The following is a 14,762-nucleotide window of genomic DNA, read 5'->3' on the forward strand; positions in this document are numbered from 1 at the left end:
AAAACAAATTGATGCCATTTTGCATCAAAATTCAGATATGAACTATTGACGACACCATAGAAAAGGTAAAACGCATGTATATAATAGCTGCAGTGCTCCTTCTTTATTCTATTGAGGAATCTTTTGTTTCAAAGTAAATTTGCTCAAGTCTAAAGCAGGATGATTAACTGTGTGGAGCTCTACATGCACATATCATAATAGTTTGCATCTTGGGATGTACCTGATCATGTTATTTAGACCAGGCCCTCTCTTGAAGACTTTCTTGCTGGCAGTCACTTGAGGCCTATTTCATTTTCTTCTTTTGATATTTACTTATAGGCATCTTCAGTAAAGCTTTTAAATAAGATATGCTTATTATGCATGAAAATATAACACAAGTCAATATTGTTGCATTGGTCCTATAAAAAAGGATGTACACATCTGTTAGATTTCTTGACCTTAGCTGACTGCATTTGGAGCCTTTTCAATACTATTTTGTTTAAGGCAGACCCATTCTCAGTTATTTAATTAATTTATTTAATTTATTTATTTTATTTTACATTTGTTAACTGGGATAGTCTGACCGGATATATATCCATTTTCAGCGGAGGCCCGGTGAGAAAAGCTCCAAGATACATATACACATACAATTATAGAACTTTTAGCACATGTATGGGGTTGCGCATCTATTTTGCACAATAACCTGAATTTTGGGAAATGTTTGGTTAACTAATTTAGACTTCCGTTTTAGCTACAGAATTGTCTGGCTGTTATTCTTATAGATTCGTAGGTAAGTAGTAGGTGAGCTGCTCTTGCAAGCCATTTTAGGCCTAGCTAGTTTCCCTATTTTTGCTCAAATTAACATGTCCCATTTGGTTAGAGATTGGCTTTACCCATCACATGGTCGAGAATTATATATTACTTTTAAAGAGAGTAACTAAGATTGTACCATAGATAAGTTAAGGGGACCCATGCATAGGCTAAAGCATTTAGAAACTGCCTCTGTCCATCCAAAGATCCAAGATGCACTTGAATATGGGCAAGGATAGACTTTGCTTTATGTAGGTGGGGAGTCTGCTACAGAGCAGCAGTATCCTTTGTGAACTATACCTGTCCCTCCAAACCATTCTGTTGATGTTGTCTGTGTTGGGGGATACTCTAAGATGATGCAAACTTAGACTTTGTATATATATTTCACCATTCCACCATATTCCTGCTTTCAGTTTTGTATTTCCAAAGATAACATTTACAACCATCAGAATTTCAACAGATACCCATAAAAGGGAAAACCATTTAAAATGTAAATATCTGCTGTATTAGTTTTCCTAACTACACTGACAGATGTTTGACTGGTATGCAATTTTGCTTAAAGCTGATTGAGTCTGCACAACTGTATGGATATTTGCATATATTTAGTTTGGTATTTGTCTTGCATTGTGGGATATGTTTAGTTACCTTCTTTATAATTTTCCTGTACCCAGGTCCTTCTCTGGTAACATTCCTTTCAGTATTTCCTGTATGTCCCCTTTCATTTTCCTTGCTTAGAAAATTCTATCTTTACACCTTTTTAATAAGACTATCAAATAAATTCTGCTTTACTAGCTTTGCTGTTTTTTTTCAAGCCATATCACTGCTGTGGTGTACATGTAATCCAATAAAAAGAACAAAATATAGATGCCTATTTCCTTGTCCTTTAACATGCACTAAACATTCTTTCATACACAAAGTTCTGCTTACGCACAAAGCAGTTTGATTCATTGTATACAACTCTAGACATGTTTACCATAATGTTTTGTATTGTGACATATGTCTGGCTGTGTACTTTACAATATTATTGAGGTCAGGGCCCCTCTTTCTGAAAACGTTTTCATTACTGTTGCTTTTAAGTCTCTCTCATTTTCTAGACTGCAAATTAACTTTTAGGGATTCCCCACGATGCATTATGATTTAAGATCTACTTTGCAAGCATAGACTCTTACCTCCTTTGGGAGGATACTGATATGGCATGCTGATAGTTTTATAAAAAAAGTGAAAAACATTCTTGCTTTCTTGTGCCTTGCTGATAGTTTTATAAAAAAGTGAAAAACATTCTTGCTTTCTTGTGCCTTTATTTTTGCTTACTGCTTTAAGGAATTTTTGTAGCCATGAAGTTTCATTCAAAAATGAACTAGTATGCATTATTTAATTGCAAGTAGCTTGTTTTTCCCATGCAGTTTTTATATTATGAGAAGTGTAAACTTAAGATATTTATAATTTTACCATGGCACAGTCCGCCTTCTGCAGATTTTCCTGACAGCATTTTTTTTTTTTTGCTTAAAAGCTTAGAAATGCAGTTTTAGATTTTTATGATGAGGCTGACAAGTAAAATTTACCTCTTAAGTACAAACCAATTCCTTCTTCATTCAAGATCCCCTGGCCAAATTTCCCCTAGTAAGTATGAATATGACCTTGGGTGTCCCATGAAAATAGGTCACAGGCCAAGTGCGTCTCATTCAGTCAAAAAAACATATAAAGAATAAAAATTAAAAAAAAATTTGGATACAGTATGCTACTCATAACATAAAAAGAATAAGAACAATCTATGGACCACTGTCTTGTCATATACTTTTTGCAGTGAGAAACAGTTTGGTACTGTACAGTTTTACTGAAGTCTGGACCAGCATGAATTATTCAATGCAAATTTGACTATATTTTTATGTTTCTTTTTGTTATGAAATGTATACCATTATGTTTACAATAATAAGGAAATTCTAGATTGTAGGCCACAACATAAGTAGGCCTGTAAATATAAGACTGAACAAATGAATTGTAACACAAATGTGGAATTTCATGCCAACAGTTTTCAGGTTGTTCAGCTATAACCTGTGACATTTAGTTTCTGTAGCCAGTAAATTCAGCTATGCATTTGTACTATAAAGCTTAAGATCATCAGGTTAGGGACATTCAAAGAAATGCCAACAAGTACAAACTGTTTTTCGTGTATTGTACTCCACATAGTACCTATTAATGGAAATGAGCTTCTTTTCCTTTAATTAGTCTGTTTCTGTGTATAAAATGGCAGGATGCCAAAAATGCTGAATGATTTGCAATACCTTCAAGAGTATGAATTTCATTCTGAGCTACATACTCTGTTGTCAGTTGTAATCAAACGATAGAAACCCATTTTAATTTAAGCATGTTTATTTTAATTTAATTTTGCTGTTGCTAGGTACATTATGGTAGGCAGATTATTAAATGTGTTGTTTCCAAGAGATTAATTGAGAGTTATCTGATGTTTTGTCTGATAAAGATTTAAATTAATTAATGATATATGTTTCCTTAGCAATAATATTTTTCAAGAAGAAATGGGGATTAAACAAAACACCAAAATGAATCAAGTATATTTGTTTATGGACAGCCCTTTGTTTTGTCATTGATGGCTTTTTTATAGTGATTTAACACCATTGTAAGACCATCTAAACAAGGACTGGCTAAAATAGTTTAATCTGAAATTATGCCAAATATTTGTGTTACAGTTTTGATTTTTGTCATACTTGGCAGCTGTGATGGCATTAAAATTCATAACATTAAAATCATGTTAAGTTTGATAAAGTTATTACATTCCATTGCATATCTCCATTCAGGTTAGTATACATATCTACACACACACACACACACACACACACACACACACACACACACACACACACACACACACACACACACACACACACACACCACTGTCTGTGGTGGGACGTGTTTAAGTTGCTTTTATTAAAAGACGACATAGAAAATAAAATATATAATGACGTATTTTTAATTAATCTTATTTTATTTTACAGCTATTTTTAGTATGTCCTTATATTATTTCTCAAAAATTACATTATCTTTTAAATAGAAGAAAAACACTATGCATATAAAATAACATTTCATTTCTTTTCATACTTGCCCACATTTCAGTTTCCAGTTATGAAATTACTCAGTAACTCACTGAAGAAATTAAGAGGTACCTTATATTTGGTAATATGTTTAATGGTATTAACCGTCATTTTTTTATCTACTTTTTAAATTCAAGTGTTACAGACTGTTTTGTTTGTTTTAGCCATAAAATAATGCACTAAGTTTTGATATTTTTTAAATATTTCATGTTACGTGGCACAAACACCATGAAAAACATTACATACTATGGCATATTACTGTGATTTTTGTAGTCAAAAACCTTTAGAAACATTAAATCAATGCATCCAATTATGAATCTAGAATGTAGACACAGCAGGCATCTGCAACAGAAGAAATTTGTTTAACTCAAGTGACATCCATCTTTAATGATTGGGATTATTAATTAATCAAATATCTATAGAGAACTAAATTGGCACCACCTGAGAAAACTTAATTTTAAATACAGCTTTAATTGTAAAATGCGGACCAACCTACATATATTAAACTATACATAAGTCTGGAAAAAGGCAGACATTTATTTTGCACTCTTAAAAATACTGTTTTGCAGAACCTGAGGTCATGGAATATGTTTACCAACCATGCCCTGAGGAATGAATATTTGGTCCCAAGATAAAGGAATTAACAATTTCTGCCATACACTGCAATGATTAGTGCTTATTGTTGTGAGTACTTCTACATCTTATGAAAAGGAAGATATAAACAATTTGGCTCAATACAAACTCGGAACTCACATGTATATTTATACCTTTGACATTATGAAACAATTGCTGGTCAGGGCTAGACTGTTCAGCTGGCATTTTCATAAATGGCTACTGAATATATTGACTTCAGATTTCTTTGTTGTTGTTGTCAAACCACCGAACAACTCTCCAGAGGAAACATGTTGCAGTAGCAATGTTTCCCCTTGGTGTGTGTGCTTTAACAATCATGTCATATGTTACTTATTTGTATTAGTTACAAAAATAACCAGACTATTTTATTAGTATTGCAAAATGCTATAAGTTAATTGCAAATACTGAGTTAAACTTAAGAGTCTGTTGGGAAATTTCTGTCCCTAGAAACACATTTCTCATCTTCCACCTTATGTGTGTGTGTGTGTGTGTGTGTGTGTGTGTGTGTGTGTGTGTGTGTGTGTGCCTTTTACACAATACACTTTTCACAGTGGCACCCATTGCATCACTTCCTATGTTAGCATAACATGTTCACTCTTTAATTTATCTATCTGTCTATCTGTCTGACCCAAAGGATCAATTATACTAACAAGAAATCCTGATAGCTGTGCATTACCTGTATTCCCCAGAGTTTTTTTTTCTGCAGAAGGAAGTAGTCCCAATTATAAACTGCTTAAGTAGTAAGAATCCATTGTAAAGGATGGTCTGCAAACCCAGCTAATGCAGTTAGGAGTGATTGGAAAATAATTCACAGATTTAATTTGGTATCAAATTAAGTTAGTTTTCAGAAAACATTTTAGACTGTAAACTGTACATTTGACAAAAAAATATATATATTTGCAAAAAGAATAAAATGGTTCAGTTTGCCTAAAAAGCAGATCACCAGAGCTTAATTTGCTGCACATGGTTTACATAGGATTTTTGTAATGTGCTAGTATTATTCTAAACTGATGTGAATGGAACATTGTTTAACCATAACCTTGAATCCTGACTGTGGAATTTCATTATGCTGTTGCTTACAGAAAAAAAGAGAATTTCTAACTAGAATTTTAGTTGCAGAAGCCTGATCGATTCATAATCTAAGACCCCTCTGCAGCTTTAATTAATTTTTATGTATCCTTTTGTTGACTGGGTTATTCAAACTAGGCTAGTAGCCTATTTTCAGGGGAGACCTGTGGTGGTATTTATGCTACTAGGGGAAATTTAGCCAGGGCATTTGGAAACTTCCAATACTCTTTTAAATAGGTGCCATGGGATCTATTGCATCCACCTGGGCTACCACCAACTCAGGAAGATGGGGCCTCAGTTTAACATTGCATTCCAAGGATGGCACACTGTGGAATGCGCCACTCCCATTGTGCTGCAGTGTAGTGTCAGCAATTGATCTACCTGGTGTGGGAATAGAATCCACAGCCTTCTGCGACAAAGGCGAGTGTGCTACCTGTTGTGCCCCTGCTAGTGCTTTAATGAGCTATATAATTTGTGGGGACATATTCATGTAATTCACTGAATATTTTCTGATAATGAAATTTACAAATACAATATAAAATAGCTTTCTCACCTCAGATTGGAACATACATCTTAGATCTCTCTAGCATTATTTCTCATATCCCACTGCTTTTCACTTCAACCTCCTAATCTAGTCCGATAGGTGAATCCTGCTCCAACGTATATCATCTGTTGCTGGGTCTATTGTCTGACTGTTAAAATAAACAGATATTAAACACATCAGCAGTGTCACTTTCAAAAGATAAACTTCCCTATAGTCATCTAAAACATTTTTTTCAACTTTTTTTAATCTAAAATAATTTTTACAGGGCAGCAAGCCCTCACATCTGTATAGTCTATACCCTTGTTTCATATGTATCCTATGTCTGAGATTGACAACTTGTCCTACTAAGGAAATATATTTTAAAGTGTATACAAGTTCAAAGGTTAATAAGAGTCTAATTGCCCTTTGGGGCCAGTCAGAGCCTGGCTAATTATACCGTTTTAGACTCAAACCCTACATCTTGTGTCTGTAAGGTAAACACCTTAACAATTATGCCAACCCCCAACCCTTAACTAAAAGTCAGTCCTACCCTGTACCTTATATCTGTGAGGTAAAGACCTTGACCATTATGTCAATTCATGTGTGTGCCCTGCCATCTTTCTCTGTTTCATTTTCAACAGTCTTAGGCATAACAAAACCATCAATAACTCACTGAGACAAGAAATTCAGTAGAAATATAACTTCAAGTACACATCCAGAAAAAAAAATGCAACCAAGCATTTTCACTCTATTATCAAGCTTCTGAAGGTAAATATTTGTTGCCCCATATGGATTTTTTACTGATATAGTAAGGATGGTAGGAAGGGGCTCTTTTGTTGGTTAAATTCCAAAACAGTTCATGTATAATCAGATGACATTGGTGGAGGGGTGATGGGCCTGTAGCAAGATGAAGTCTTCTGACTGAATCAAGGCCTGAGATGATTTGCTACAAAAACACGTTGTGGCAAAAACTCTTTCAGTCATCTGTAGACTTATCACTTTGGCAACATATATCATTGTAATACATTGCAGAGTTTAGAATGTTACCATATTAAAAAATAATGGGTCACTTCTTTGGCCTGAACCACACATACATGCTGTGTTGGAATCTCCGAAATGTAACCTATCATAATTGTACTAATTGAAAAATTTCAACTTTAATCTGCAGTTTATTTTATAGAAGGTAATTTGCAGTAACATCTGCAAAGCTGTCTCTTCCAGTCAGATTTGCTGCTATTTTCTGACAGATAAAACAGGGACAAATGAAATAAATACCACAACTACCAGTAGCTTGCTACAATATAAGGCCATTACCTTCTGTATACAAATATTTAAATGTTGACTGTTTTTTTTAGAAATTATTTGCTTGGTAAGCTCAATGCCATTATTAAATGGGTCTTACATTACCACAGTCTAGGGGAAGCTGTCTGAAACCAAATTAATTTTAAGTACATATATAGAAGGACAAGAAAAGTATAACTTTCAACATATCCCAATAGTGCATTCACTTTTAAACCATTTTATTGATAAATGAGAAGGTCAGCTGTTTTATTACAAAGCAGCTAAACTGAACAATAATTCTAAAGTAAATTGTTTCTTCTACGTTTACGCTGAACAGCATGAAAGGAACTTTGAACAACCATGAGTTAGATTGATGAAAGGCATTCTGCTAGGAAACTCAGGGAATGCTGATCAGTTGAAGAATGCTTTAATGTGGAAAATGGACAACTAGTTTTGTTTCTTTTCTTTCTTTTTTCTTTTTTGTTTTGTACCTGGGTAAAAAGTCAAGTCAGTTGTCCAGGTTACTGACAGCTCAGCATGACTACAGTATAGAACAAGTTCTATTCAAAGTTAGCTACACGATGGAATGTAACCCCCCCCCCCCTCCCCACACACACACACACTCTTTGCCTGTATAATGACAAGTGCCATGTCAGGTACTGGAGGTTGTGCTTCTTATTCATGGCCTGTAACTTAAAGTTTCACAGTTTAATATCTAAGACTTATATAATGGTAATAAGCTGTTAGGTATGAGGCAAAAAAAACAGTGCTGCTTGGAATCATGATTTAATATTTGTGTTTGGCATAAAATGCACCACGGGGAGGCCAGATGCCTTTGCAAAACACAAATCTCATCATGCAGGGTCAAAGGCATATTTTGCCCAACAATTCTTTGCATATATACAGACACATCCACACAAGCACATATATTTATTTAAATTTGTTTTGCATGATACAGCACTGATCTCCATGATCCTTTTTCACACTCAGCCCAGGACTGGTGTCTGGTTAAGTGACTTGCTCAGAGTCACACAGTTAGGCAATGGAGGTGAAGGGAATCAAACCTTGCACCACTGGGCCACAGGAAAGAGCTCATTAACAGCTCCTTAATTCTCTAAGCTAAAGTACACATGTATACACACACAAACACACACACACCTTACAATTCTGACATATCAAAATTGATAGCTATGAGAACAGCCAATGTGATAAGACACGATGTGAATCATCAACGTAACATACTGTGGATCTTGTGACAGTATAGCCAGCGATTATGTAGATATTATCTCTTTTGTTACAATTGCTAATAAAACTATTATTTTGCAGGTGTTGTGGCAACTAAATTAAAGAGATGGCAATTTAAGTGTGTTGAGTAAACACAGAATTAAAATGCTAGTGCATCATAAATCACATTACTTTACTGGCTTTCTGGATAGTACTATTTCATATGTTTAGCCACATAAAATAATTTGAATAAAATCATTCAGCTTACCACAATAAATATATTCGGTAAATCAGTTTGTTCTTGCTAGACTTAATGCATATTACATAGGTTCATAGGTAGGTACTAGGCTATTGGCCCTAGGGCCTATATAAGCCTTGCCAAAAGTGCCACTGTCGAGCAGAGCCACAGAAGTGATCCCCGGGGTGAATTTCCTATCTCCCATCCAATCATCAAGATTTTTCTTGAAGAGTGCTAATGAAGAGCTTTGTTTGATATAGATAGGTAGTTTGTTCCAGAGTATGGGAAGTCTCTGGGACAGGAATCTATCCCTCCAGCATGTTCTGTTTATTGTGGTGACGAGGTTTAGGTCCCTAGAGCGTGTAGCTGGTAGGGATTGGGATTTCTTTAAGTGGAGCATGTCCAACAGCTCTGGGTTTGACATAGCTTTGTGTGTTAGGCAGAGATCGCCTCTGAGTAGGCGATATGCAACGGAGTAAAGCTGCAGTTTTTTGAGATGGTCTGCATAGGGCATCTCTTTGAGGCCAGTAATCCTCTTTGTGAGGTATTTCTGTGGCCTTTTCAGTTGTTGTAGATGTCTTGTGAGGTACATACCAAAAGAGGCATTGTACTCTATAATGGGTCTAATGAGTAACGAGTAGAGGGGAACAATTACCTCTTTTTGCCTGGATGAGAAACCTTTTGTGATGAGGTGTGCCACATAGAAGGATTTCCTGACTACTGTGGCGATGTGATTATCAAAGGAGAGACTACTGTCCACCTGTCTCTTATCACACTTTCGGTGTTAAGCAGACTACCACCTATGTGGTAGTTCATGGGTACTGAGTTTTTACCAAAAAGAATGACAATGCACTTTTTGGCATTGAGCTTGAGGCCATGGCTTTGACACCAGGCATCTGTCTCAGCAAGGCCCTTTTGTAGGATGTCCACATTTTTTGGAGTTTTGATTATGGCTCCTAGTTTGCAGTCATCTACGAACTTCATTAGCCAAAGACCTTCTGTGTTGGCCTGTACTTCAGGGAAGTAGACAGCAAACAGGAGAGGACCCAGGATTGAACCCTGTGGTACTCCACTTGTCACTGGTCTGAAGCTTGATTTGGAGTCTACTTTCACAGTGTGGGTTCTGTCAGTGAGCCAGTTGGCAACCCATCTTGTGACATAGGGATTTATACCTAGTTTAGTGAGTTTATCTATAATTCCAGAGTGGGGGATGGTGTCAAAAGCCTTGGCAAGATCTAGATAGGCAGTGTGAACCACCTTACCCTCATCTACGGCTTTGGTGACTGCTTCAAAGAAGTCTGTCAGGTTTAGGAGACATGATCTGCCTTTTACAAACCCGAACTGGGTGGGGTCCTATGTTTGGAGATTACCAATGTCATTGTTTATAAGTTCCATGATGATACGCTCCATAGCCTTGCAGACCAGGCTCATTAGGCTAATGGGGCGATAGTTTCCGGGGTCTGTGGTGGCTCCCCCTTTGTGGAGTGGGATAACTGTCACTGTGCGCCATTCAGTGGGCACATAGCCTGAGGTGAGGCTATGATTGAACATGGTACTTAGGTGGGGTGCCAGTTCGTTCTGTAGTTCATGTAGAACACAGCCTGGGATGTCTTCAGGTCCCATGGATGCTGTGTTCTTGGCTTTGGATAGTGTGTTTTTTACCTGTGCAGCCGTGATTACAGGAACTTTGCATTCTTCTGGTATAGAGATGGGCCCTTTAGGGGATGACAGAGGGGTAAAGTTAGCACTGAACCTATCTGCCAGGATGTTGGCAATATCTGTTGGTTCTGTAGATTTAGTGCCATTGTGCTGTAACTCAGAACAGATCTGAGTGTTGCCATTGAGATTCTTGCCATAGCTATAGAATGCTTTGTGGTTGCTTTTAGAGTCAGTGGCGATTTTGTTTTCTTAACTAGCTTTGGAGGATTTTATGAGTGATCTCAGCTTCTTACTGAAGCTGACCAGGGAGTTTCTCCAATCATGGGATTTTAGTCTTTTTTGCAACAGTTTCTTTCTTCTGTTGTAGAGTTTGTTTATGGCAGGAGACCACCAGATTGGCTTCCTTTTTTTGGAAGATAGCATCTTGGTTCTGTTAGGGATTGCACGATCCATGCACACATGTAAGTGCTTATAAAGTGCATTTGTGTAGGATTCAGCAGTCATACCTCTATTGTACATCAGCATGGGTGTTGTGAAGATTGCCACTTCTGTCTTAAGAACCATGAAGTTGGCTTTGGAGAAATTTTTTACTGTGGTTTCCCTAATGGGGGGTGGGGAGGGATGTGAATGTCTAGGGTGATTAGCTTATGGTCGGATCTGACCAACGAGGAATTGACCTCTGGTGTGGAGCACCGGTTGCCCATGTTGGTAATAACCAGGTCTAGGATATTGCTGCCCCTGGTGGGGGTGTGGATAAGTTGATCCATGGCATTGGAATTTATGAATTCCAGAAAACGTTGAGCACAAGAGTTGGTACATAAGTAGTTTTCCCAGTTAATGGTAGGGTAGATGAAATCGCCCATTATTAGGGTGTTAGGTTGTACCATAATATTTTCCGGTGTATTAAGAAATGAGGAGTGGGAATCCTGGGACATGGTGGGGGATCTGTAGCAAGCTACAATTTGGATTGCGGTCTTGCCTAGAGTTAGTTGCACTTGGATAATCTCGGATGCATTATGCTGAGCAACTAGCCTGGAGGTGTGGATATCCTTAATGAATATGGACATGCTTCCGCCTTTAGTGTTTCAGTCCAGGTTATGAATTATAGCCTGGTAATGCAGGGGTACACTCTGGAGCCTTGAACCAGGTCTCTGTCACCACACAGATGTCGATGTTCTCCATTTTAAGGAGTGCCTCGAGAGAGTGCATTTTGAGGTTTAGACTTGTAGCAATACCCTCAGATTCTTCTTGCCTGTAGCTATTAGGGTGGTGAATTTGTCATTTGAACCTTGTCTAAAAAGGCAGTATAGGGGTGGCTAGAACCTTAGCCAGTATCCGGAATCCCAGGGGCGGCAGGTGCAGGCAATCTCTGGCAAAGCATCGTGGCTTGTCGATCATGTCATCCCATAAAACAGATTTATAAAACTTTTTTGTTAGTAGTTAATCTTTCGGCTTTTCCTGGTTAGGGGTCGCCACAGCAGATCACCGGTCCTCTTATGATTGGCAATTGAGTTGATTTTTATGGTGCCGAGTTGCCAGCCCATTGTCCAACCTTCAGAGAAGGCACACACACAGACTCACACAACTACTTGCATGTCTTTTAACATTCAGTCAATCACAGTGAGGACATGCAGACTCCACACAGAAGTAGTTAATATGTGGATATTTATGTACACATTATTGCATTTAATCTCTTTGCATGCTATATTTGATTTACATAATTAGGTTGTGCTAAGAAATGATTCTTATGACTGTAGTCCACCTTCCTGCTCAAACAAAAGGAATAAAAACCAGTTAAGATTATGCTATGCAATTTGGTAGGGTTATAGCAAAGCATGAAGAAGTGGGAAGTGCCAACATGCTTAGCAACTATTCACAGTAGTAAGTGTTTAGTTCACCTTTAGTGTACATTGCACAAATAATCAGCACCACAGCTGATAGTGAGATATGATTATTGTTTCTACAGTTACTTAAATAGCCATAATATGCCCCATCCAAAAAGGTTTATATAGTATCAAGACATGATAAAGATGCAAATACTGTATAGCATGGGATGAAAGCCTTCCTTCTCCACTACAGGGCTTTCACACACATAACGATAATGTCAGCAGGGTATGTTCACCTTTATAACTAGACTGTACCATGAAACAAACCCTAAAACCTGTAATTTCCAAGATGTTATCCTATAGTCTCAACAAAATGGAAATTATCACTTTATCCAACACCTTCTCCATTTCTCACAGTAAGTGCACTGGTGTAAGCATTTTCATTCTAAAATACACTTTTCATATTATTATGCACAGTAAAATTTTAGTAATCTGAACAGTTCTTACTAATTCTGACCATGTTTTGATCCTATATGATATGAGTTTACCTGTCTTACTGTTATTTAATAGTTTCCTTCAGTTATTTATTTTTAGCACAGTTTGTATAGCCTTTTATTCACTGATACAATGTTGTTCTGTAGCTTTTGGTGAGTGGCTATTGTTTTATTCTAAGTGCTCTTTCTGCAGTTTTGAATGTCCTTTTGTTCTATTTTCTGCAATAATTTGCTTCTTTCTTTCAGTCTTTTGAATTTCAGCTACTGGTTGATCCTGCTGGGCAGCTGTTAACTTCCCTAGAAGAAAACTGGGAAGCTTAAACACTTCCTAGCATTCTGTGGAAGCAGTCAATATAAAACTAGCTTGTATATGTAAGCATATCACTGACTGCTGTTGCATATTCAGAAAATTAATATATTTGTTTTACTGTCATTTAACTAGCAATTACTCCAATAACCACAACGCACTGAGAATAGAATGAATACTAGCAGCTAATCAGGCTGTATATAATGTGAAAGCAATGATTCACCATCAATGGCCTACATTTGGAAATAACTTTGACAACTTGCAACAGCATTCATGGATTTCCTGTGAAGGATTGTGGATTTACTGTGAGGTCTTCCATTTCGCACTTTTAAAAAGGCATACCACTTGTCTGGATTCTGACTTCATTAACAAAAACAAACAACTCGTTTGCTTGTTTAGATGTCTCTGGTTGTTAAACTCTGGCAGGTGTTTAGAATTTAAAAGAACAGGACTTTTGAGTACTTAACCTAACCATGTTGTGAATTCCTGTTTCTAAGATGTTTGCACTTCCTCATCATCAGTTTGCTTGGTTTGTTCACAGAGGAAAATTGTTTTTAAAGCTCATGACGCCTACGGATGGGGGAAAGTGTTAAGAGAAATGGCAGTGACAGCATGGGAAAGGTCAGTGCTACAAAAACCCACCCCTGTGATTGCCTCACTTTTATTTTTAATCAGATCAGTTTATTGAAAATAAAACTCCTAGGTCAAATGTTTTCTGAATTTTTCTAGCAAAATGTTTTTCCATCTACCTCCTGAACTATTTTAGGCTCCTGTGTCTTTTCTGTCCTTCCTGCTTATTAGTACTAGACTTGTCACTACTACAGGCCACCTGTTGGCTTCTGTTTCAGTTCTGAAAAGTTTTAAACCACATTTTTATTAGGAAAACATATAGTGGTAGACATGAGGGGAAAAAATCAATAATATGAATGTTGTTGAGTCTGTCTTGCTGTCAGCTTTCTGAACCAAAGGCTTCCTGCTTATGTTTTATAGAATTTTACAAGTTCTCTTTGTAAAGATTAAATATTAATTTGCTGTTCGTGATTACAGCATATTTCACTTCTGCCATGATATTCCAGCTGCACAAAGCAACTTGTGTTTAGCAAATGCAACACATTACTGCAAGTGTACTAGCTTGAATATTGGGCTACACTGTGTGTGTGTGTGTGTGTGTGTGTGTGTGTGTGTGTGTGTGTGTGTGTGTGTGTGTGTGTGTGTGTGTGTGTGTGTGTGTGTGTGAGTGAATGTAAGATTATGTAACTATGTTTGTCTCAGGGCACATGTGTGTGCGCATGTGTAAGGTTATGTGAATAGGTATGCCTCAGTTCACATGCATGAGTGAGTGTGTGTGTGTGTTGAGTTATATAACTACATATACTTCAGTGTATGTGCATGAGTGTGTGCAGGTGTGTACATATGTGCATGCTTGAATATGTATGTGTGTTTGTGTATTTGCATTCAAAACCATTCCACTGCCTCCCTGATATTTTCCTGACCTCCTTTTCACAGTGTGACAGAAAAGCAGCTTCTTATATATTCTGACTGATTGTCAAGTGAAGCTGTTAAGCAATCATACTATGTCGGAACTTGTCTGCAGATGTAACCTTGGGGTATAT

This window comes from Protopterus annectens, chromosome 13.part0 (genome assembly GCF_019279795.1).
Source record: "Protopterus annectens isolate FY-2018-M chromosome 13.part0, PAN1.0, whole genome shotgun sequence".
Classification (NCBI taxonomy): Eukaryota; Metazoa; Chordata; order Ceratodontiformes; family Protopteridae; genus Protopterus; species Protopterus annectens.